This window comes from Sus scrofa, chromosome 3, assembly GCF_054392235.1.
Source record: "Sus scrofa isolate SSC_HxYL_T2T_F1_AM1 chromosome 3, Sscrofa_HxYL_maternal_Yorkshire_Landrace_v2.0, whole genome shotgun sequence".
Classification (NCBI taxonomy): domain Eukaryota; kingdom Metazoa; phylum Chordata; class Mammalia; order Artiodactyla; family Suidae; genus Sus; species Sus scrofa.
Genome location: NC_139385.1, coordinates 130702618 through 130727926, shown reverse-complemented (window position 1 = coordinate 130727926; position 25309 = coordinate 130702618). Strand labels below are relative to the sequence as shown.

The following is a 25309-nucleotide window of genomic DNA, read 5'->3' as shown; positions in this document are numbered from 1 at the left end:
GTAGCTGTAGCACTGATTCCATCCCTAGCCTGGGAACTTCCATATGCTGTGGGTATAGCCCTAAAAAAGAGACAAAAAAAATAAAATAAAAAAATAAAATGTCACCACCAAAATCCAAGGTCATGTCTCCAGCTGATCAATGTGTCCCGGGTGCAGCTCCTGCTGTACAGAGCAGGCTGTGAGGGCAGCCTGAGTGGCCTGAGCCCAAGGCGTCCTCCTCCTCCCCAGCTGCTCTGTTTGGCTAAAGCAGCGGCTCTAGACTTCCGAGAGGGCAGACCATCCACCTGCTCCTGAGCAGAAGTGAAATTCCCACGCTGATGGCCACGCCCCCGTGTCCTCAGTCCTCTCTTACCCTAATTATTGGACTGCTCAGGGCACAAGGCAAAACTTCAATAAAGTCTTTCTGTCTGGGACTGAGCGGAACATGATCTCTACCTAAGAAAAACCTGAATAATTTCTAGATCTGTGAAAAGATTCAGCAACGCAAAAGGGAAGAGCCAGCTGGTCAAGATGGCACCATTTCTTCCATGCTTACATTCCCCCTCTGCTTACAACACAGGGCAATGGTGGAGGAAATGTAAAATGGGGAACAAAAAGACAGAGTCACTATGGAAACCAAGATATATTCAAGATGGACCAGAAGTGGAACAGAAACACCTAGGGATAAGCTGCCTGCACTTCGGGCCTGTGGAAGCAGAGGTGTCAGCACTCGGGTCACGGGCCCCGTGCTGCAGTGGGAGTGTACATCCTTGCACGGCCTTTCCCAGCGGCCAGAGCCAGCATCTCTGCTTTCCCTTAGCCCAGTGCCAGAAACTGCAGAGATGAGGTCTTCTTGGAGGTTGATCCTGAGGCAGAGAAGCTATTAGGGTCTAGAGGAGGCCGGATGTAAGGTTGAAAACCAGGGCTAGGCTTAGGAAGCTGAAGTAGCCGCCTCTGTACCTGACATCAAGAGCATAAGGAAAGGCCCTGGACCCCAGAGTCTATCATCAGCCTTGAAGAAACCCTCCTCGAATCTCTCAATACTCAACACTAATAACGATAAATAATTACTACTATTGTTGATAGCACATAAAGTGCTTTCATGGGCTAAGAACTTTACATATTCATTCTCTTTCAATCCTCAATACAACCAGAGGTTAAGATTTTTTGGGGGTAAGGGCCATGCCCATGATATGTGGAAGCTCCCAGGCCAGGGATCAAACCCACGCTACAGTCACAACCGAAGCCACAGCAGTGACAACGCCAGATCCTTAACCACTAAGCCACTGAGGTACCCCACGTGAGAATCATTTTTATTCCTGTTTTACAAAGGAGAAAACCAAGGCTCAGAGAGATATGCCCAACGTCACACGCTTGGCGTCTACAGTTAGAATCCATACCCAGGTTTGCATTATTGTCGCAGTTGGAGGAAAGGACCAGCTACCAGTACCACACCGACTTTGAACTGCTTGGTTTCCCCGATGGGCATGGGAAACATATACAAAAGGTGTCGCCTCCTGCCTCTGAAGTGACTTCATAAGCTGTGATGCATCAGAACAGAGATGAGATTATTTCATGGGTTGGCGTTTGTACCAGAACCCCGATGGGCTGTTGAAGACTCAAGTTCAGGGACCTCTGGCATGCTTCCTTGGGATTTTCTCTTCAGGGGCCTGAAAACATTTTTAAAAGACTTTTATGCATGGTATCATTCAAGCTGTTTCGTAAAATTCAAATTCCAGAGCTAAAAGTGCCCTTCAAAATCCTCTAGTCCTGCTCCTCAGGATCCCAGCCCTCTCACTGAAGCGTCAGGGGCTGTTTCTAACATATGACACCCACGCAAGGATGAGACTCAGAAAAAGAATCTAAATTTCACCCAGGCTCCACAGAGTTATCATCCAACATTGGAGGAGTAGCTATGATATCTGGCAGAATGCCCTCTAATTTTGTTTCACAAAACAGTACCCAAACACTAATTAATCCCATGTTTGCTCTTTTCTGGAAGGAGGAATGAAAGCTCTGAGCACTTTAAGGGGACAGCAACTGTGAGTATTTAGCATAGGGGAGTGACCCAGAGCAGGCGGGATGGACAACTTAGAGCACCGGAGTTCAGAGACACGGCGGATGTTCTTCCCACTCCTGCAGAGCATCGGAAAGGCTTTAACACCCCGCGAGACTAGTGAATTAGTGAATTTAAGAGACTGGGGCAAAGTCACCTGGGAAACAGACACTGGTGTCCTCAAAATAGTCACCATCAGAGTTGGCAGCCATGAGCCACCTTCAGGTGGTTCTGAGGGCAACAGACAAAGGATGAAAGAAAAGAATTTGGCAGCTGTCACTGGAGACTGTTGCTGAGAAGAAAAAAAAAAAAAAAAAAATGACATCATTTGAGGGGACCTAATCCCTAATTGACAAATTCTGAGAAAGGCGTGAGGATTAGAACTCTTCTGATACAGGGGGCTTAAATATAAAATGGGACTCTATTTTAATCCATCACTTACTTGGAGTTCCCGTCGTGGCTCAGTGGTTAACGAATCCGACTAGGAACCATGAGGTTGCAGGTTCGATCCCTGGCCTTGCTCAGTGGGTTAAGGATCTGGCGTTGCCGTAAGCTGTGGTGTAGGTTGCAGATGCAGCTCGGATCTGGTGTCACTGCGGCTCTGGTGTAGGCTGGCAGCTGTAGCTCCGATTAGACCCCTAGCCTGGGAACCTCCATGTGCTGCAGGAGTAGCCCTAGAAAAAAGGCAAAAAAAAAAAAAAAAAGACAATCCATCACTTACTGAAGATAACACGTCATTTATCCAGCTACAATGTGGCTTCTCCAGAGCATCGAAGAAGGGTTTGGCTTTATTTAAGAACAGCCACACACCTGTTTTTTCTATATGATATGAGGTCAGCTCATCCGCTTAAAGGAAATGTCTTTTGGTGATTTTTAGGGGTATGAGCAGGTATGAACTTTGAGATCTTGGTCATTAATTACAGAGAGTCCAACCAGCAAAGTTATGATGTGAATTTTTTTTTCTCCAGTGTCCAAATGCTCAGGTATGACTCCGTGTAGGTGGATAGCTAGGTTTTCCTGGCTTGGGGGTTTCTGGGCAAGTATGATATGGTGAAAAATGGGTAAGGGGAGGTAAGAATTTTTCGAGAGAGTGCAGATGATGCTGACAAGGAACCAGAGCTTGATCAGGAGGGAACTGGAGCCATGAGGAAGCTTGGAGTAGTGAGAAAGTATGAAGGGTGATGGACGGGGCATCTCAGCATGGGCAGAGTTGCTCAAGTCAGCAGAGGTGGAATAAATTAAGCGACACTCTGATCACTGAGTCTCTTATCTGGAACCACACTTAAGAGCAAGTAGGGTGAAGCATCAAGCCTCAGAACAATGGTCCACAGAAGACAGAAACCCCACAAGGTGAAGCGCTGAAAGAAAAATCTATGAGGATAAAACCTTTTTCATGGACGTCAAGGACGGTGCTCCCTGCAGGCTGCAGACCAGGCTGTAACTCAAGTCATTTTTCCCTCCCTGTTCTGATGTGCAAGACCAAAGGTGACATATCCTCTTGTGCCATAACATTTCCCAGTGCCCCTCAGTCCTAATCAGTGGGACTAAGCCAGTGGAATGGACAAGGGCTCATTTTCTATCACAAGCTCCAAAGATCCTTCTGTTTCTTTACAGCTCAACTACACAAATAACAAAAAAGCAAAGTTGTACAGTGCAGAAAACAAAGGATGCCTTTAAATACCCTCCATACTCTAGCAGTTAGACAGAGGCATATGGAGGTTCCCAGGCTAGGGGTTGAATCAGAGCTGTAGCTGCCAGCGTATACCACAGCCATAGCAAGGTGGGATCCAAGCCGCATCTACGAACTACACCACAGCTCATGGCAGTGCCCAATCCTCGACCCAGTGAGCGAGGCCAAGGATCGAACCCACATCCTCATGGATAGTAGCTGGATGCGTTTCCACTGCGCACAACAGGAACTCCACTGTTGTAACATTCATAGCGACTTTGAAAGGTGGGAATAATTTGCCCTATTTTACACATGATCCCACTGAGACTTGGAGACCAAGGAACTTACCTAGGATCCCATAGTTAGCATACAAAGGAGCCAAGACTTGAACCTCAGATATTGACTCCCCCAGCCCATCCAAACTCCTTCTCTCATCATGGCATGCTGCCTTTGGTGAAATGGGGCTGGGGGGAGAAAAGAAACTGTGGTTTCTTTGAACACAGAACACATAATTTGGGGATGTTCTCCAGTCTGTTCTGCCTGAATCCACATCAAGCAGCTTTGAATGCTTGCAGTTTATGGATTATTCCTGGGCCCTTTCTGATTTGTCCTGCTACAGCGGAGGCAGGGCAGGAGCAATATTTGGTTTAAATGAATGCCAGACCAGGCTGTAACTCAAAGAAATGCATGAAGAATATCAGTTTCACTTTCTGTCTTATGTTTAATACAAGGCTTTTCTCCCCGCAACAAATATCTGCTGCTGAAGACATCCCTAGCAAGCCCCTGGCCATGATTCTGCAGCTCAAGAAAACATGTGGTCTGAGGAATTTTAACCTTTACAGATCTACAAATTGCAGAGCGTTTTGGCCTAAATCGTGTGAAAATTCAACATGCAGTTTGAAATTTGCCAACTCTCTTTGTGGTGTTCCCCCCTTCTTTCAACTATCTTCAAAATTAAGAACGTGATTTCAGAAGATCAATAACCATTAGCTGAGGTATTTTTACCTAAGAGTTTTATGCACTGGCCTTAAAATTATTTCAGGGATACCGCTTCCTCCACAAGCAGTTTGTACTGAGGTTAAATTACTTATCAATTCTCATGCAAAGCACTCATCTATTTCAAAGGTTTCTCCTTACCAGCATCGCCTGGGGTGGGGAAGCCAGGTGGGAAAAGCCTGGAAAAGCCTGGAATGCAGGGCAGCCAGACCTGAGCCCTGAAAAACTTCTGTTTGGGGATGATGGTAGGTACTGGCGGCTGGATGAGTTCTTGGTTTCAGGTTTTTTCCTTCCTTTTTTTCTCAGGCAGCTTGCAGAGGAGAGCTGCTCTTGTGAGGGCTGGAGGCGTCTTAGAATCGCGGACAGATGGTGTCAGTCTCAGATACTGATGCTCAAACCTGCATCACAGACTCAGGTAGGAGGCCTAGGAAGAGACCCCGGCCTGAAGCTAGACTTGGGTTCACGGGAACGCGGGCTCTGGAAAACGCGGGCTCTGGAAAACGCGGGCTCAGAAAGCGTCCGTGGCACATGCGCACTAGAAGATGCGCAGTAGCACCTGCGCAGCGGAAGATGCGCAGTGGGAGGGGACACCGCCCCCTTGGCACAACTGTTCACAACTTCTTAGAGGTTGCAGGTATAGGTCGCGTTCCCATCCTCATTTTTCGTCCTCCCTCCCTCCGCAGCCCCTCACTCCAGCAGAAGGTTCTTCATTCATAGGCCGTGAGAGTTCATGTGTGACATCTCTGGGCTCTCCCAGAAATACCTGGGGAAGTTGAAAGGGGTCCTAGGATATAAAGTGAGAGCAAAAGCCAGTGAAATTTGGGTGGCAGAAGGGTTGTAGCTTATGCAGATGTTAGGATCTAAAGTTGGACCCTATGGGAGTAATCAGGTATAGGCGAAATTACTCTTGAATATCCCTTAAATTGCCCATACTCCATATAAGGTCATTTTTAAAAAATGAATACCAAATATAAATATGGATTTTTTTACAGCGGTGTTCACTATATAACAAATAATATGCATGCAAAATATAATTTTGCTGATTTTTTTAATTATACAAAAGAAAGCTCATTATTTGATGGAAGTGAGATGCATGCCATTGTCCTGATGTGGTGACCCCCATACAACCACACCTTGGTGAACTTGGAAATGCAAATTTCAGGACAGGCAGTCCTTCTGCTGTCCTAAAGTGTAAACATGAAAATCCCACCCTGAAAGTTCTTGTGTTTCAAAAATTTAATGCACAAAGTCAAGTCCGCTGTCTCTTATCCTCCTTCATAACTTTATAGCCTCTGATGGGGGCCGTGGGGACAGCAGTAGGCATGTAGTACGCCACCTAAGGGTGAGGTTGAGGTTTGTGTAGCATTAGCCCAATGCTGCTGGCAGCAGAGACAGAAATGAAGTGGGCAGCAGGGAAAGCTACCTAGAGGCCTCTCTGTTAGCCCAAGTGCTGAACCTTCTTCCAGAATCCGTCACCATATGTGCCTTCCTTGTGTTTGTACATCTGCCCTGATTCCCACCTTGAACTCCAGCCTGGCTGGAGAGAGACAAAGGTGGCATGTGCCTTGGGTCATAAAGGACACAGTGCGGGTGTGCAGAGGTGGAGGCGTGGGCCTTCTGAGGTGCAGGAGGAGAGGACCCACAGGGAGTGTCACTGAAATGTTAGCACCTGCACCTTGAAATGCAGCTAAAACCGCAGGAACCTTCAATTTATGCCATGTGTCAGGACAAAGCCTCTCCCAAATTCCTGCAAATTGGGGGAGTGGGTGGAGTAAGGGGGGGGGCATATCCTTATGGGGGCTTCTGGCATATCAGGTATGATGCAGATTCAGGCAAGCAAAATGCTTTATTCACTTCCACATTCTAATGTCCCCCCAGAGCCCAATTCATTTCTCACCCTTTGGTTTCTTCAGATTAAGTCCATTTGCGGGGGGGGGGGGGTGTCATAATTAGAAAAGAGAGGACTAGAAAAAAGAGAAATGAAGAGAAAATACACAGAGATTTCTCATTAAGTGTGGGCTCAGCATTTTACTTCTGTGTTCCCCCAAACCCTAATCTAATCAGGAGAAAAACATCAGACAAATCCAAGATGAGGCACAGTCTCCAAAGTGCTTGGGCAATACTCCTTAAGACCGTCAGCTTCTCGGAAAACAAAGGAAGACGGAGAAATTGTCACAGATGGGATGAGATTAAAGAGATGATCCTATGGGATCCAGTGTGGGATCCTGTAGGATCCCGTGGGATCCAGTGTGGGATCCTGGAAGAGAACATGGGGGAAATGGGGAAATCTTAAATAAAATCTGTGGTTCAGTCAGCAATAATGTATGATGTTAATTACTTGGTTTTGACAAATGCACGGTAGTTGTAGGAGATGTCATCATTTGCAAAGACCAGGGAAAGGATAAGCAAGAATGCTCTCTGCTATCTTAGCAACTTTTCTGTAAATCTAAAATTATTCCCCCCAAAAAATGCTTATCACAAAGCATGTAGCCTCAGAAAAAGGAAAGGAAAAGGAAACCTAAGCCTTAAAATATATCCTTTGATTTCTTAGGTAAGAAAGAGACGGATCTAAGACTTGTCTAAGAGGGACCGGTAATGTATGCTTCAGATCCCATTGGCACAGTTACCCATAAGCTGACGCTCTGGCAAAGAGATCTGAACAGTGTCAACAAAAGTTTCCCAAAGTGTCTCACACATGACTATTACTCTATATCCATGGATCAGTGGGGGCCCCTCGGAGGTGGTATAACAGTAGCTCATGTTAATCATAAGCTTATATGTATCGGGAACTGCACTGGGAGCTTTAAAGGCACGACCTCTTTTAAACCTCACCACCATCTGAGGAGGCAGAGGCTCCTATTGTCCTCAGAAAGGGTTACTGGGGCACAGACATTTTAAGCAATTTACTTAAGGTCTACACAGCCAGGAAGAGGTGGAGCTGAGGTTGGATCTAGGCCGGTTGGCACTGGAGTCATATACACCATGACATTCTTCTGGCTTTCAAAGGGCCATCAAGTTCTCCAAGGATCTGAGCCCTTTTTACATCCCAGTCCCTCAGCGAGGCCCTACGGTTACAATGAGATGCAAAATAGACAACGTATGTTAGTTGTGTTAAGTATAGAGTCTTTATTTCATTTAATCTTCATACAGTTCTAAGATACATGTGAAATGCTCTTTTTATGCTCATGTTGCAAACAGAAAAGTGAGACTCAAAGAAGTTAAGTGACCTCCAGCCCACCACCACTATTCAATTTCTGCTCAGGACATTTCTTTTCACTAGCCATAATTTACACTTTGCTCTTTGACTTAACCCTGAAGTTATGTCAGAATCTCAACTAGGGGAGTGTCCGTCGTGGCTAAGCGGTTAACAAATCCGACTAGCATCCACGAGGACACGGGTTCGATCCCTGGCATCACTCAGTGGGTTAAGGATCTGGCATTGCGGGTGAGCTGTGGTATAGGTCGCAGACACGGCTCAGACCCCAGTTGCTGTGGCTGTGGTGTAAGCCAGCAGCTATGGCTCTGAATGGACCCCTAGCCTGGGAACCTCCATATGCCACGAGTGTGGCCCTAAAAGACAAAAAAAAAAAAAAGAAGAAGAAGAAGAATCTCAACTAATGACATTTTTCTATTTATTTATTTTTGGAATTTATAAATACTAACCAGTAAATTGAAATGCAGGTATGTTTCAGCACTGTAAAATTCAAACATGATGTCAAAATAAAGTGCAATGCTTCCAAAAATTGAACAAAAAACCACAAAAAACAAAAAAAGAAGTTAAGCAACATGCTCAAGCCTAAAGATAGAGACAAGGGGTGGGGCTAAAGGTGGGGACATAGGTGAGGCCAGGACAGCTGCTGAATTCCCTTAGCTCTCAGCTCTCCACATCTTCCACTCCTTCCATCTGGAGGCTCACTAACGTGTTCCATCCATGTCTACCACACACGAGCCCACTCTCTCTTTAAGCCTTAGGTGTCTCCTAATAAACAGAGTTGTGAGCAGGTCTTGGACCTGCAGAAGGAGCCATCCATAAGCAAGTGAAAAGGTACCTTGCAGAAGCAAGTCTGGCAACCAAGGAGACAGAGCTGGTGGGAGCTTTGATGTCGGCCCTCCTCAGAGAAGACGGAGGTCCCGGGAAATGAGTTCCTGGTGAGACTCTTACATCCCTCCAGTCTGTGCAGATGTGCGTGAGCCCACCTTCTGAATGATGGTCATCGAAAGCCTCCCCCACTCAAACAAAGGAGACCCTGTACCCACCAAGGCTGAAAAGGCCTCCTCTCAGCATTTCTAAAGACCTGTTTGGCAAATAGTATGGATTTCCCGAAGTAAATGAGCTGCGGTCGTGCAACAATCATTCAGCGTATCTGATGAACGTCCACAGTCCATGTCAGAAAGTCAAGGTAAGTGTAGAACACAGGTCAGGGAGCTCTAGTATGACGGATCTTTATTATCCACTCGATTAGAACCATACAGTTGAGAGCTCCCCCTTTCACTCCCAGAATACAAAAAGTAATGAATAGGATACTATGAAACTTTTTTTGACTAATTCTGCTACCCAATTACACTTTCCTGTGTGTGAGTACTTCTTTTGAGCCACACCCACAGCATATGGAAGTTCCCAGGCCAAGGATGGAACCCACACCAGAGCAGTGACCCAAGCCACAGCAGTGAAAACGCTGGATCATTTAACCACTAGGCCACCAGGGAACTCCAAGTACACTTTTCTATTCATCCTTGCAACCAATGAGGGCTTAGATGAATGAATGCCATCCATCCATTCATTCAAAACATTTACTTATCACCCGTTATGTGCTTTTCGATACATTACTGAAAGGTCAGAAAGTCAGAGAAATTAAGGTTGTTTCTGCCCCCAAGGAGTTTAGCCTATAGAAGAGCTCCCACATGTGCAGGGGGGGAAAAGTGCAATACAGAGAAATAAGAGTAATAGTTGTTACATTCCCACCCGGTAGAAGAGGCCTCAAAAGAGAAGAAACAGCTTAGCTCGGGGAAGTCAGGTAGACTTTCATAGAGGATAAGATGCTTGTGTCAGTTCTGAAAAAAGAGCGAGTCTTCCAAATGGACCAGGGGAGAAAGGGCTTTGCATCATAGCATCTTTGTTGAGGACCAAAGGTGCTGCGGAAATACAGGTAAGAATTACCTATGGATCAAAACACTTAGTTACTAAGCTCAGATTCAAGGACAAAGGAAAATGAAGTGTATAGCTATGGACACTGAGCAAGGCCTACATCCCAGAGAAGATAAACCCGGCAAATGTGAAGTAGGAAACAGAAGATGGCACGGCATGGTGGATTTCTGGAAATGTCAGAGTCTTGGCTGACATCATGTAATCTGCCGACATAAGGTCTGGATATGATCCCAACCCTTGACCTCTTAACCCCTAAAGGATGCTGAGCTTCCCATCTGCCTTCTCTCACATCCTTCTCACCTTTCTTTGCTCAAGTTTTAAGGTCTGGCAGTCCTCAAATTTTTTTCTCTGGTCATTATTTTTTCAGGGAAAAAGACAAAGCACTAACCTCTTCACTGACTTCTCTCAGTCAGCCTGAAACTCCTGAGGCTGAAGCTCCCAGGATGCCTCTCCCTCCCTGTCACATGCACCCACTGCCTAAAGACAAAGGGAGGCCAGAAGTCCACCTCTGAGCCCATCTTCCCAGGACCAGTGCCTCTTCTCTTGAAGCCCTGCAAAATCCAGAGCCCCCATTCTCCTCCAGTCTTGCAGACCCGAAGTCCTAGAATAAGCATCCTCTCTATTAGAGAAGAAAAAAAAAAAAAAAATGCATTCCTAGTGGCAGTCAGCAGGAGGCAGGAGCTCTTCCAGCTTAATGACTTGCAAATCAAAAGCATAAAACCCAGAATGCACCTTTTGAACCTCTTTCCCATTCTGCCTAGATGTCCCCATAATTTTCTCCCATAGCGTTCCTGTTATTTTTGCTACCAGAGCAATAACCTTCCTTGTGCATTTTTTAAAATGTTGGAGGAGGAGCTGTCCAGTGATCTCAAAGCATGTGTTTTTGATTCTCATAAGATTATGGATACCAAAGGAATAAAAATGGAAATCACTACTGCCAAGATATGAAAGAGAGTTTGCATAGTAAAATAATTTAAACCTAACATTTGGACCCAATAAGGCAAATGGAACGTTTTTTCCATATTTTTGGAAAATGTGCATTTTCTTCACATTAAGTGGTACCAATAAAAAATAATGATTCTCACTCAGTTTATTTCTATAAATTAGATTGGCTTATAGTTTTCCAGGACATGGTTTTGTATCAAGCTATATGGCAAACACCTGGGCATAAAATACACTCGGCTCTTTGCGTCCACGTGGGTGAAACGGGTCACCATTCCTGCCTTCTAAATCTAGAGCAAAGGTCAGTTGAAGCCAGTTGATGTATTTAGTCCCCTCTATCTGCCAAGAACTAGTATTCTATCAATCACTTGCGGAGGTTCATGAAATTCCTCAGGTAAGGAGGATATTTCCCGCTTAGAAACCAGGTGATTCAGCCATACCTGGTTGTCAAGACATGTGACTCATCCTGGCATCGGATAAAGGAAGAAAGGGAACCAAAAAGAAGGGTTTTACGCTTTTATTTGGAATTCATGCATGAATCTACCAATCTAGGGAGAAATCTATACATGAGAGCATGACATGGAATCTTAAAAGACATGGTGGGTGGAAGGCAGAAGAGGTATGGACGAGGGGGGAAAGGCGAGAGAAGGAAGAGAAAAGAGGGAGAAAAGAGGGGAAGGGGAGACGCTAAAGGATCTCTGGATCTAGAACTCAGCTTGTTTAAATATAAAGAAAAAAAAAAAAAGTTAAGTCAGAAGATCCCCATCCAGTTGCAAAGTAGTTGGAAACCAAACTCAGCCTCGGAAGGGTGGCCTGAGCACCAAGTCAGAACCAGAGGCGATAGTTCAGAGCCAGTGATGCTTCAAGCCCCACACGGCACACACCAGCCACACCCACTGAGGACCCCCTTTCTCAGCAATCTGATGTGACGAATTCCTTCCTTCCCCATCTCCCAGGCCTGTTGGAAGGCTCAAAGAGAGATGAATGTGAATGAACTGTGATAGCCATAAAATATTCCACACATGGAGTGTGTGAGGTGGAAAGGGTAGAAGGTGGTGAATTATTTATTATTCTTTGGCTCAAGTGTCAGCTGTTTGTAAGTCCTCGTGTCCTCCAGCAGCTGAGGCACTGAGATTTAGAGACAATTACCTTGAATCCCTATTCCACAAACGGGAGGAAACCAAGCATCCCTCCCAATATCCCAGAGGATTCTTGTTAGGGGCTGGGGGAGGTTCGTCCTGGTTCCCTGTAGCTCCGATTTCCTACCCTTGCTGAATTTTCAATCTCTGCTCCCATTTTCCTCTCCTGCAGGTGTTGGACTTTCTTTGTCCATCAACAGGGCCCATCTAGGCCCTGGCGCTTCCCCTGCAGGACTGGAGACACTACATTGGGCATTTAAAGACCGTCACTGAAGTTTGAAGGTATGGGGTGGTGATGTACTGCAGCAGTGCAAACAACCTAAAATTAAATGCTAGTGATCCAGAGTTCCCATCATGGCTCAGCCATAGTGAACCCAACCGACATCCATGAGGACACAAGTTCAATCCCAGGCCCCGATCAGTGGGATAAGGATCCTGCGTTGTGGTGAGCTATGGTTTAGGTCGCAGACGCGACTCAGATCTGGCATTGCTGTGGCTGTGGCGCAGGTCAGCAGCTGTAGCTCTGATTTGACCCCTAGCCTGGGAACCTCCAAACCTCCCTCCCCCCAAAAAATGCCAGTGATTCCTTTGCTAATAGTCCCTGGCTCCTCTGGGCACCAGGAGCACCTCACTTCTGCACAGACAGCCTCGGCCCACCACCATCCAGATCAACTCCTGTTCCCCTCTCTCACGGTCCACCAGCTATCAGCCCTCCAGTTCTATCACTCTTTTCCCTGGCCCTGTCTCCCCTTGTTTGGATCTGGCCCTGGGGAATCTCAGCCCTGGCTACACATTAGAGTCCCCTGGAGAGTTTTTTAAAAATAGCAATGCCCAGGAGCTCCCTGGTGGCTCAGTGCGTTAAGGATCCAGTATTGTCATTGCTGTGGCATGGGTTTGATCCCCAGCATAGGAACTTCTGCGTGCCTTGAGTGGGGCCAAAAAATTAAAAATAAATTAGAAATAAAAAAATAAAAATAGCGAGGCCAGGACCCTATCCCAGACCAATTACGTCAGAGGCCCTGGAGCTGGGCACACGCACATAATCTTCCAAAGCTCCTTCTGTGCAGCCAGGCTTGAAAGCCACCTCCAGTCCAGCTCATCTAAGCCATAGCCTGGGGCGAGCTCACCTTTCATACTCAAAAAGCCATCGAGGTATATTCTGCCTAACAAAAGACAATTCTCTCCGTGAGGAAACGCTTGCCAGTGTTTCAACAGAACATTATTTTTCCTGCCACCATAATTATCTTAAGAGACGTGCCAGCAAGCCACACTTCATTATCCAGAGGTCGGGGTCTTTCCCCAACATCAGCCTTTCTGGAAGAGTCTCTGGCTCTTTCCTTCCTGGCTCACTTTCCCAGGTCACAGAAGAGCAGGGTGGGCAGAGAAGAAACCAAGGAATCCACGCAAAAGGAACCTGGCTTCTCTGTCGAGAGACTTCATGGCTGGTAGAAATTCAAAGCTAAAACGGGAAACTGACTTGATTTTGGAATCCTATGGAGAAAACCTTAACCTTTGTGGGGCAGGGGCGGGGAGCAGCCCCATGGTCGTGTTACGCTATGCTTGGTTTGGTTTAAAAAATAAACACAGAGGGTTTTTTCTGAATATTTCAAAGAATTTATGATCTATCAAACAATATTCCATACATATCCTCCCCTCGGTCTTCCTAACAACCCTGTGAAGAAGGTAAGCAGAGCAGGAATTATTATCCATTTTCCCAGCAGAATAAATTCACCCTCCGGGAAGGTAGGTGACTTGCCCAAAACAACACTGCTAGGACGTGGCAGAGCTGTTGCTCAGAACAGATTGATTATCTTAGCTCTGGCTGCTGGAACCAAGGACTATAGACTGGGCAGTTTATAAACCACAGAAATTTATTTTTCACAGTTCTAGAGATTAGATCCAGATCAGGGTGCCAGCAGGGCTGGGTTCTGGTGAGAGCAGACTGCTGAGAGCTGAGAATAACAAGCTCTCTTGGGACTCACAGAAGGGCACTAATCCTGTTCATGAGGGCTCCACCCTGAGGATCTCACCTCATCCTGATAATCACCTCCCAAAAGCCCCACCTCCTAATCCCATCACAGTGAAGGTCTGACTCATCTCCCAGCCAGCAGACGGGTAAGACCAGTTAGGAGGCAGGCAGCAGGTAGGCAAGACTATGGAATGGCAAGTCCTGCTGGGCAGCCACCCCCTGACCTGTGCACAGATCAGGCCTGGTGTCTCTTGGTAGGGTCTCCGGAATCTTTTCCAGAAGCAGAGACGTCCGCTTCTCCACTCCCAAAGGAAACTGGCCCAAGTCCCTCTAAAGCAAAGAGTTGCTGTCAGGAGAATAAGTGTTCTTGGGGCTGCCAGGCCAAGGAGGTGACCTTGAGGTGTCAGTCTCCTAGTAGGGACGGAGTTTGTGGTTTTGAATTATTTCTACAAGTTCCTTCAGCTCCAGGCTGTGCAGACAGCCTTGGGCGAGATAGAGGAGGACGATGAGATGCTCGAAAAAAGCCTCTAAAAACTATTGTTTGACAGGACCTATATCACCGCCTATTGCCGGGAACGTAACAACAATCCCCCCCCACCCCCGCATCCTCCCCTCGCGCTCTCCGAAACCCAGGCTTGGGGACTGAACACATATGGGTCTAGTTGGTCGATCCTGTTGTCCTCTGAGGCCGTAAATTCAGACGGCCACAAATCAGCTTCAGAGAAACTTCAGCCCCGGACACGCACGCGCTCCCATTCAAGTCCTGGTGTCCGGGCTGAAATATGGCCGTGTGTGCTCCCTCCTGCCCCGTCGGCCTGCTGGAGATGCCCCGCTGTCAGAGATGCTTTATGGAGCAGCCGGGAGGCCAGGACACAGTGGCCAGCCACCACCCCAGCCACGGCACCCTGAGGCTTTGATCTCCTGCTGGTAGCCCCATGTCCCCAGGGTCACTGCCCGTTCCCACAGAGGCCTGAAATACAACTCTCCAGAAGAGCCTGGGGTGCCCTGGGTTCCTCCTGCGCCCCAACACGGCACTGCCAGTGCTGACTGCTTTCCTTCCCCAAATAGCCCTTCGTGACATCTCATTGTCACCAGCTAAATACAGAGCACGCCTGGCCCTTTTCCTTTTCTGGTGCTGACAGCTGACGCAGAGCCTGCCCACCCTTGGCATGAAAATGCTCCTTCTTTAGAGGCTCTTCTCCAAGAAGCTGAGCTTGGGTCTGGACAGGACATTAACTCAAAGCAAATGTCAGACACTGGGTTGCCTGAGTCCCAGGAGGTCCGCTGGCCTAGCGGGTCAGGAACAAAGGCACACCTGTTTCCAAAGCGGTCTTCGCCATCCCCATGGCTTCCTGGCCCCCAAGATAAGTCTGACGGCTGAGCCGGTGTGGGTGAGGCTCCCTTGGGTAAAGCACAGAGTGTGAGCCTATAGCCTGGGGCATTCCCACCGCCTGAGCCAGGCTTCTCAACTTTCAGGGTGTGGTGAACTCACTGCAGAACTTTAAGAGACCCACGGGTGCCTGGTCCCCTCCCCAGAAGTTCACAGTTAGTGGGGCCGAGGTGTGGGAGGTTTTAAGGCTCTTCAAGGGCTTCTCCCTGTGCAGCTGAGATGGAGAATATGACCAAGTGAAGATCGGTATCACTTTTGCCCCGAGCTTCTCTTTGCACATCTCCTGGCAGGCCCACGAGGAGAGTCTGGGAGGCATCCCAAGCATTCCATTCATTCATTCGCTCCCTTTTTCATCCCTGGTCTTTTATTGAACCCTCACACTATGTTAGGCATTTGTGTTTGTCTTAGTCTAGGTTTTCCAAACAAGATAAGATTTTATGTATATCTAAATATAGATCCAAATATATATATATATATATATATATATATATATATATATATATATATATATATATATACACACTTATTATAAGGAATTGGTTCATGCAATTATGGAGGCTGAGAGGCCCCAGGATCTGCAGTCAGCAAGCCAGAGACCCAAGAAAGCCGATGGTATTAAGTTCTAACCCAAGTCCAAGTTCAAAGTCAGGGGAAGACACAGCCCAGCTTGAAGACAGAGGGAGTGAATGCGCCTTTGCTCAGCCTTTTGTTATGTACAAGCTGCCAAAGGTTTGGATGCCCTTTCCAGAGGGCAGTCAGCTTTACTCAGTCTACTAATTCAGATGTTAATCTCATCTAAAAACACCCACACAGACTCACTCAGAATAAAGTTTAACCAAATATCTGGGCACCTTGTGACCCACCCAGACAACCTTAACCATCACACACTGCTCTAGGCATCACAGGGCATACTGAGAATTCTGGACTCTGGCCCTCAAGGAGCTTCCGGTCTAATGACAAAGTGAGATGGGCATCGAAGCCTAAGGTCTTCCCCGTGTGATGCAGCTGCACAGAGAGTCGAGACAGTGGGAGCTCAGAGGAGAAACAGATCAGACCTGGGATGGTCACCCCAGGCCTGCTGGGGAAACTGGGCTTAATCTGGGCTGGAAGGCTGTCCTGGGTTGAATTGCGTCCCCCCAAAGATATGGTGAAGTCCTAACCCCCAGTAAGATCCGAATTTTATTCTGAAAATAAGGTGGTTTTAGATGTTGCTGGCTAAGATGGGGTCATGCTATCATAGGGTGAGCCCTTAATCCAAACGACTAGTGTCCTCATAAGAGGAGGAAGACCCAGAGCTGATGGCCACGTGAAGACAGAGACACAAGGAAACACCAGATGAAGATGGAGGCAGAGGCTGAAATGATGCGTCCTCAAGCCCAGAATTGCCGGCTGCCACCAGATGCTCAGCACAAGGCATGGAACATTTTCCCCAGAACCCTCAGAGGAATCAACCCTGCTGATGGCAGACTTCTAGCCTCCGCAACTGAGAGAATGAATTTCTGTTGTTTCAAATCACCCGTTTCTGGTATTTGGTCATGGCAGCCCTAAGAAACTAAGACAGAGGCTAAGTCCAAAATGGACCAGCAGAGCGGAGAGGGACCCCTAGGAGGCTCAGAAGTGGGAATGAATGACACATGGGAAGGACAACGAACAACTCAACCCAATTAGAATAAAGAATTTCAGAAAAGAATGATGGGGAACTGGAGTCGGAGCTGCTGGCTCCCACTTCATTTCCCCAGGGGTCCCCTGGTACTTCCCGGTCTTGAGGGAAACTTCCCACCCCTCACTGCACCCCTCCACCCACGTGGTACAAATCGGAGCTGCCTTCCTCTTACCTGATCCGTCCTCCCTGGGTGTTTGTGAGGTGGGCAAGTGACATAAACATTCGTCCCCACCCTCCCGGCCACAGTCATTGGCTCAATGATAGGAACTGAGCCAAGGCAAGACAATTACAGAGTGTCCCTGGGATTTTTCATTTTTATTGTTATTAAAACTGGTGGTAAAGAGCCGTAGGCACAGGCCTGTGAAACATGAACTTGAACTGCCCCCAGCCATGTCCCTTTAATGTAAATAAATAAAGAGATAAAACGAACCCTATATTGGAACAGGTAAACAACAAGGTCCTTCTGTATAGTGCAAGAATCTATATGCAGGAGTTCCCGTGTGGCGCAGTGGTTAACGAATCCGACTAGGAACCATGAGGTTGCGGGTTCGGTCCCTGCCCTTGCTCAGTGGGTTAAGGATCCGGCGTTGCTGTGAGCCGTCGTGTAGGTCACAGACACGGCTCGGATCCTGCGTTGCTGTGGCTGTGCCGTAGGCCGGCGGCTACGGCTCTGATTAGACCCCTAGCCTGGGAACCTCCATATGTCTCGGGAGCGGCCCTAGAAAAGACAAAAAGACAAAAGAAAAAAATAACCTATATGCAGTATCCTATAACAAACCATAACGGAAAGGAATGTGAAAGAGAATATGAATATGTACATCTGAATCACTTTTGCAGTATAGCAGAAATTAACACAACATTGTAAATCACCTATACTTCAATAAAATAAAAAATTTGAAATGATTCTTCTATCATTCAAGCCCCTGGTTCTAGACGCTAACGTTTCTGAAACTACACCTGAATTTTTACTTTACTCCTTTCTGATTCTTCTATCAATTCTGTGAGCTTTCCCAATAACTTTCCCCTGACATGTCGAAGCAAAAATAACTTTTGTTGACACTAACTCAAATGGATTTCTGTTACTTTCTACTGAAGGAGCCCCAACTCATACATCATAGGAGAAAGCATGTGCCTCCATCCCAAAGCTCTGATGCCAGGCTGCAGAGTTTGTTTTTAACCCTATTAGCCAGAGACTGTTAACTGGAATCCATAGAATCTACCATTAGGGTCCCATGAAGTTCCAGAAACAATGTACAAGATACACGGAATGTACACCCTTCTGGGAAGAGGCAGCATAGACGCCATCAGACTCTCAGGAGAGTTTTTTGATTTGTTTTGTTTTTTCTGTGCCCATGGCAGGTGGAAGTTCCTGGGCCAGGGATGGAATCCACGCCATAGCAGTGACAACGCCGGATCCTTAATCCACTGTGCCACCAGGGGAACTCCTCAGTGAAGTTTTTGACCCCAAAGAAGATGAAGAACCAGTGATGGGAGCAATGAGGAGCCATCACAAACATAAGAACCACAGAATATATTATCTTCCCCTAACAGTTATTAAACATTCTCAGGTACCCAGTCATTTATTCAAAAACATACTGTTGATCCCGGGGTCAAGAGCTGTGGGAGACATGACGACCTATGTGGTGTAATTTTGTCTTCGGGGAGTTGTAGTTGGCTTGGGGTGGTAATGAGCATATAGCTAATTGTGATAGAAGGTGAGGGAGGGCAAATAATGCAATGGGAGTTCAGAGGCCAGTGTCTAGAACTTTTCCCACAGCGTTGACAGAGCCCTAAGGCCCTTGATGGATTTGTCCCCCATGAATAGACCATAGATAAGTCAGTGTCTCATAATCTCAAGGTCATCCTTTTATTTATCTATTTATTATTTGTATTTATTTATTTACTATTTTTATTTGTTTATTTATTTTTTAGAGCCGCACCTGTGGCATATGGAAGTTCCTGGGCTAGAGGTTGAATCGGAGCTGCAGTTGCAGGCCTACACCACAACCACAGCAATGACAGATCGGAGCCGTGTCTGCAATCTACACTGCAGCTCATGGCAACACCACATCCTTAACCCCCTAGGCGAGGCCAGGAATCAAACCCGCATCCTCACGGATATTAATGGGGTTCGTTTCCATTGAGTGCAATGGCAACTCCAAGGTCATCATTTTCTAAACGGATATGAGTCCCACCAGACTGCCTTACCGGATGTTGCCCAGTGCTAACAGGAAAGAAGTTATCTAAGTTCCTCAGCACCTGGAAACCCTTGGACTAGATCTATAACACCTTCCCAGGAGAAGCCTGCCTCTGGCCCTAGCTCATGCTACTGAAGGTGTGGCCCCTGGACTATGCTGACCAGCGGGGTGGACATCTCCAGGGAGGTTATCAGAAATGCGGATCTCAAGCCTCATTCCAGACTTTCTGAAGCTGCAAGATTCTCCCAGGTGATTTGTCTGCAAATTAAAGTCTGAGACACACTCAACGAGGTAGTTCTTAACATAGTGTAATTATAGTCTGACAAAGAAGAAAATCCACCTTAGGGCACATGTTACCATAAGGGACAGAGGCAGGACCAGAGTTGCCCGGCTGTGCTGTGGGCTTGCTGCCATGCAGATTGAGTCCAGCCTCCTTAGAGCAAGGGATATGCTCAAGGACTTTAGCTGCTTGGAGCCCAAGATGCAGCGAGCTGCCATGTGTGAGCCAGCCCCAGAACTGGCCTTTGGTCCTGCCAGGGGCTGCTCCTGCACCGTGGACATGTGGTCCCCTTGAATCTCTCCAGAGTGACACCAGCATACTTCACATCCATCAGCACATCCAGAGGGGATTAGCAAACATCTGGGCAGCACAGCTTGCTGTATTCTGCTGGTGTGAGGAAAAAGGGGGCACAAGAAGGCTCTTAGGGTGCCGAGCACAAGCCCAGCCCACCAAGGTACCAGTGGGTCAGGGCCTTCCTTTTGGTCAGCAGCCAGCCCCGTCACTCAGCTCCAAATGACCACAACAGACAAACAGACGGCAATGCTGAGGGTCTTGGGCAAAAATAACTCAAGGTCTAGGGAGTCGTAACAGTGGATTACAGTTGTAATCAAAAGGATTCCCCTGGTTAAGTATTAGAAACACGTTAGGAGTTCCCGTGGTGGCGCAGTGGTTAACGAATCCGACTAGGAACCATGAGGTTGCGGGTTCGGTCCCTGCCCTTGCTCAGTGGGTTAACGATCCGGCGTTGCCGTGAGCTGTGATGTAGGTTGCAGATGCGGCTCGGATCCCGCGTTGCTGTGGCTCTGGCGTAGGCCGGCAGCTACAGCTCCGATTGGACCCCTAGCCTGGGAACCTCCATATGCCGCGGGAGTGGCCCAAGAAATGGCAAAAAGACAAAAAAAAAAAAAAAGAAAGAAACACGTTAAACACTCAAAATCCTGTAGTAACCTATAACGGAAAATAATCTGAAAAGGACTATATATATGTATATAGTTATACGTATATACGTATATTATGTATAATATATAACATATACAGCGTATTACATACATATACATATATATAAATAACTGAATAACTTTGCTGTACACCTGAAACTAACAAAACATTGTAAATTAACTATACTTCAATAAAAAAGAAAATAAATTTTAAAAGCAAAGCAAAATAAAAAAAAAAAAGAAACACATTAAACAAAGTTGAATTTGTTCCCTCATGAGAGCATCTTTAATCTGCCATGTGTATTGCGAATCTTCAAGAAGAGCACACAGTAGGCTTTATTTCCCAAGCCCTTTTTTTGGTCTATTTTTTTTTAAGGGCTGCACCCGCAGCTTATAGAAGTTCCCAAGAGAGGGGTCCGATTGGAGAAGTCGCCGGCTTATGTCACAGCCACAGCACCTCGGGATCGGAGCCACATCTGCAACCTACACCACAGCTCACAGCAGCAGTGGATCCTTAACCCACTGAGCGAGGCCAGGGATCAAACCGGAGTCCTCACGGATACTATCAGTTTTGTTAACCGCCGAACTACAATAGGAATTCCTCCCAAGCACTATATAAAAAAATTCAAACCTGTGTTTTGGTTTTGGTTTGTTTTAATTTGGCCACGCTCTTGGCATGTGGAAGTTCCGGGGGCAGGGATCAAACCCACACCACAGGAGTGACAGTGCCAGATCCTTAACCCAGTATGCCACACAGGAGCTCCCTTTCCCAAGTTACTTTTGATCCCTTCCTATCTGTGTGGGTCAGCCCAGGCTGCCATAACCAAATACCATAGACTGGATGGCCTGAACAATAGGAATTTATTTCTCACACTTTGGGAGCCTGGGAAGTCCAAGATCAAGGGGCCAGCTGGTTTGCTTTCTGCTGCAGGCTCTCTCCCTGGCTTGCAGACGGCCCCCTCCCATGGCAGACAAAAGGAGAGGAAGCAAGCCCACTGGTGTCTCTTCATATAATGGTTACAAATCTCCTCATGCGGGCTCCACCTTCGTGACCTCATCTAACCCTGGTTACCTTCCAAAGGTCCCACTTCCAAATACCACCATCACATTCAAGGTTAGGGCCTCAACTTTTGAATGGGGGGTCGGGAGGTGGTTGGCTGGGATGGTCAATTCCGGCCATAGCACTGTTCTACCTCAGGGAGGAAGTCTTCACAGTAGACTTTAGAAAAGACTAGCAAACCTGGAGATGTGAGAGATCCATTTGGGGACAGAAGACAGTCCATAAATGTCTATGGCAGAAGTTTCTTTCTTTTCTTTTTTATTTATTTATTTATTTATTTATTTCGTCTTTTTGCTATTTCTTGGGCCGCTCCCACGGCATATGGAGGTTCCCAGGCTAGGGGTCCAATCGGAGCTGTAGCCACCAGCCTACGCCAGAGCCACAGCAACGCGGGATCCGAGCCGCGTCTGTGACCTACATCACAGCTCACGGCAACGCCGGATCGTTAACCCACTGAGCAAGGGCAGGGACCGAACCCGCAACCTCATGGTTCCTAGTCGGATTCGTTAACCACTGCGCCACGACGGGAACTCCTATTTTTATTTTTTTTAGAGCCACACCCAAGGCATATGGACATTCCCAGACTGGGGGTCAATTGGAGCTGTAGTTGCTGGCCTACGCCATAGCCATAGCAACACTGGATCCCAAGCGAGTCTGTGACCTACACCACAGCTCTCGGACTTTTAACCCACTGAGCAAGGCAGGGGATTGAACCCACATCCTCATGGATACTAGTCAGGTTTGTTATCGCTGAGCCATGTCGGGAACTCCAAGGAGTCCTAAGAGTTTCCTTGTTCAGGGCAATTGGGCAATCAAAGCATGTAGGAATTTGCTCCAAACATGTCAAATTCACCAAGCAGTTCATATCCATAAGTACCAGCACCACTTCTTGATGACTCAGTATGAACAACCAGCCCATGATGAGCTAGACTTCACATACTCTATCCCAGTTAATACTCTGAACCACCGTCTGAGGAACAGCTGTTCTCATCCTCACTTTCAGATGATGAAACTAAGACTTTAAAAAAGTCATTGCGGAGTTCCTGTCGTGGCGCAGTGGTTAACAAATCCGACTAGGAACCATGAGGTTGCGGGTTCGGTCCCTGCCCTTGCTCAGTGGGTTAACGACCCGGCGTTGCCGTGAGCTGTGGTGTAGGTTGCAGAAGCGGCTCGGATCCCGCGTTGCTGTGGCTCTGGCGTAGGCCGGTGGCTACAGCTCCGATTGGACCCCTAGCCTGGGAACCTCCATATGCCGCGGGAGCGGCCCAAGAAATAGCAACAACAACAACAAAAAGACAAAAAAAAAAAAAAAAAAAAGTCATTACATTGCCTTAAATCTTACAGCTAGTTAGTGGCAGCTGGTTAGTGATAAAGCTACTCTACATCTCTCGGACTTCAGGCACCTATTAAAATGCTGTAAAAATTCCTAAGTCTTTGGCACATGGGAAACATTATGCCCCAGGACCTTTACTTAGGCTTGTAAGGTCATCGTTCAGGTAGGGAGTCATTCCTGGAGACTCTGGAAAGGACACATATAAAACAAAGTCCCGGCTCAGTGTGCAGGTTTTATGTCCGTTTTATGTTTTAGGGTGAATTTAAAGACGAGGAAATTCTGAAACAGGCTTGTGTTGATTTCCTGACATTAACCCCCACCCCTCTACCTCTGTAATTAGCTATTTAGTTGGGTAGAATGAGTAACTTCTATGTGTCTATCTGTCAAGGCAATATTTTCATACCTATTTCAAAGAGGAAAGCATCTTGTCACCCCCAATCGATAAACCTGGCTTTTTGCAAAGAGATTGCTAAAAAAGTTTTACTCTGTACAAAACACTGCCTGGGACTTGCCTCAAGCCAACAGGGCAGTCAGGGTACTTTGTCGTGTATGAACCCGTGGATTCCCTGGGAATGTCTTCCTCTGAGTATAAGAATCACCTGGCCAGGAGTTCCCATTGTGGGGCAGAAGAAACGAATCTGACTAGTACCCATGAGGATGCAGGTTCGATCCCTGACCTTGCTCAGTGGGTTGGACATCTGGTGTTGCTGTGAGCTTGTGGGGTAGGTCTCAGACGTGGCTTTGATCCCGCTTTGCAGTGGCTGTGGTGTAGGCCGGCAGTTGTAGCTCCTATTCAACCCCTAGACTGGGAACCTCCATAGCCATGGGTGCATCCCTAAAAAAAACAACCGCCCAGCCATATGGAATCTTCATTTCCAGTGGAAATAGAGTCGGGGGCGGGTGGGGACTCTGAAGTTAGGGTTCTTCAGATGCAAAAGGGTATGTCTGGAAAAGACCTGGCCTGAGAGCAGGAAACAGGGTTTCCTGCCCTGACCCTACTCCTAAGAAGCCGAGTGGCTTCCCCACCATCCACAAGCCACCCCCTCCCCACCTCCTCACTTGTAAAATGAGAGGCTGCTCCACTAATACTGCAGATCCGCAGCTCATGATCCCCTGGGTGATGGATTTCATGATGACATTTGTACACCAGCCCCAGTTCAGATGCCTGGGAAATGCAGAACCTGCCTAATTCATCCCAGGGGAAGGCCACAGTTTTGATCAGAAGACTCTCAAAATAAGAGGCTTTAACCTAAACCATTCCAGACAGCTGGAAATGCACTCTTTCAAGTTCCTTTAAAAGGATTCACAGAACACTGCACAGTAGTCAGTATTAGTGTCTGAACAGCATTCATGATCCGTAAGTTCTTCCTTATCTCTGGCCTAACTTGTCTCTACCAAAATAAAAAATTAAGCCCAGCTTTTCATCATATTCCAGGTCATGAAATTATTCCTATTGGGTGATAGCAATTAAATTGCTTTCTGATCGTTCCTTTCTTATTTTATTATTAATTTTAAAGTTATTCATTATTTAAACATGTGCAAAAGTGTTGAAAAGAATATAATGGCAAACTTTGCTTTCTGCTAAAGTTAAAAAAGCTCCTGTTTTTAAAAGACACAAACAACTACAGATACAGTCAGTCACCCCCCTACACCCAATCCACTGCGTCTCCTCTGTAGTAGTAACTACCATCAGAAACCGAAGTGATTGGAGTTCCCGTCGTGGTTCAGAGGAAACGAATCTGACTAGTATCCAGGAGGACACAGGTTTGATCCCTGACCTCGCTCAGTGGGTTAAGGATCTGGTGTTGCTGTGAGCTGTGGTGTAGGTCGCAGATGCAACTTGGATCTGGCATTGCTGTGACTGTGGTGTAGGCTGGTGACTACAGCTCTGATTTGGCCTGTAGCCTGGGAACCTCCATATGCTGTGGGTGGCCCTAAAACACAAACAAGGAAAGAAAAAGAAAAGAAATTGAAGTGACTGCCTCTCATGTAGGTTGTTATACTTTTACCATGTATGTATACAAAAAGAGTCATACACAGATAGCACTGTTTCTGAATTTTTAAATATATATACCAACAGTATCATATTGACACCATTTTAAGAATTGCTTTTTTTTCCTTTCAACAAATGTTCTTAAGACTCATCCATGGGAGTTCCCACTGTGGCTCAGTGAAAACAAATCCAACTAGTGTCCATGAGGACGAGTGTTCAATCCCTGGCCTCACTCGGTGGGTTAAGGATCCAGGGTGGCCGTGAGCTGTGGTGTAGGTCGCAGACGTGGCCTGGATCTGGCGTTGAAGTGGCTGTATTGTAGGCTGGCAGCTGCAGCTACAATTCAACCCCTAGCCTGAGAACCTCCATATGCCACACTTTTGCCCTCCCCCCCAAAAAAAGGCTAATCCATATACTATTTATTCTATCTGTTGTATTAACATTCCACAAATTCGGTTGATCTCGAGAATTTTGCTACTATAGACAATGCGTCAGTGAGGATCCTGGTTCCTATTTCCTCGTACACCTCAGGAAATCTCCTTTAGAGCAGACAAACCT

The 25309-nt window shown here is 46.8% G+C and overlaps 1 protein-coding gene and 1 long non-coding RNA gene across 2 annotated transcripts in view; both read right to left on the bottom strand.

The window, feature by feature from the left end:
* Positions 1–5217, bottom strand: part of OSR1 (odd-skipped related transcription factor 1) — a 272236-nt gene extending 267019 nt beyond the window's left edge. Inside the window, exon 1 of the mRNA XM_021087819.2 lies at positions 4842–5217. The gene's annotated coding sequence lies outside the window, so the exon portion shown is untranslated. The remainder of the gene's footprint in view (positions 1–4841) is intronic.
* A 137-nt stretch (positions 5218–5354) lies between these two features.
* LOC146404939 (uncharacterized) overlaps positions 5355–25309 on the bottom strand; it is a 125022-nt gene continuing 105067 nt past the window's right edge. Inside the window, exon 3 of the long non-coding RNA XR_014842529.1 lies at positions 5355–5484. This is a non-coding gene — a long non-coding RNA (uncharacterized LOC146404939). The remainder of the gene's footprint in view (positions 5485–25309) is intronic.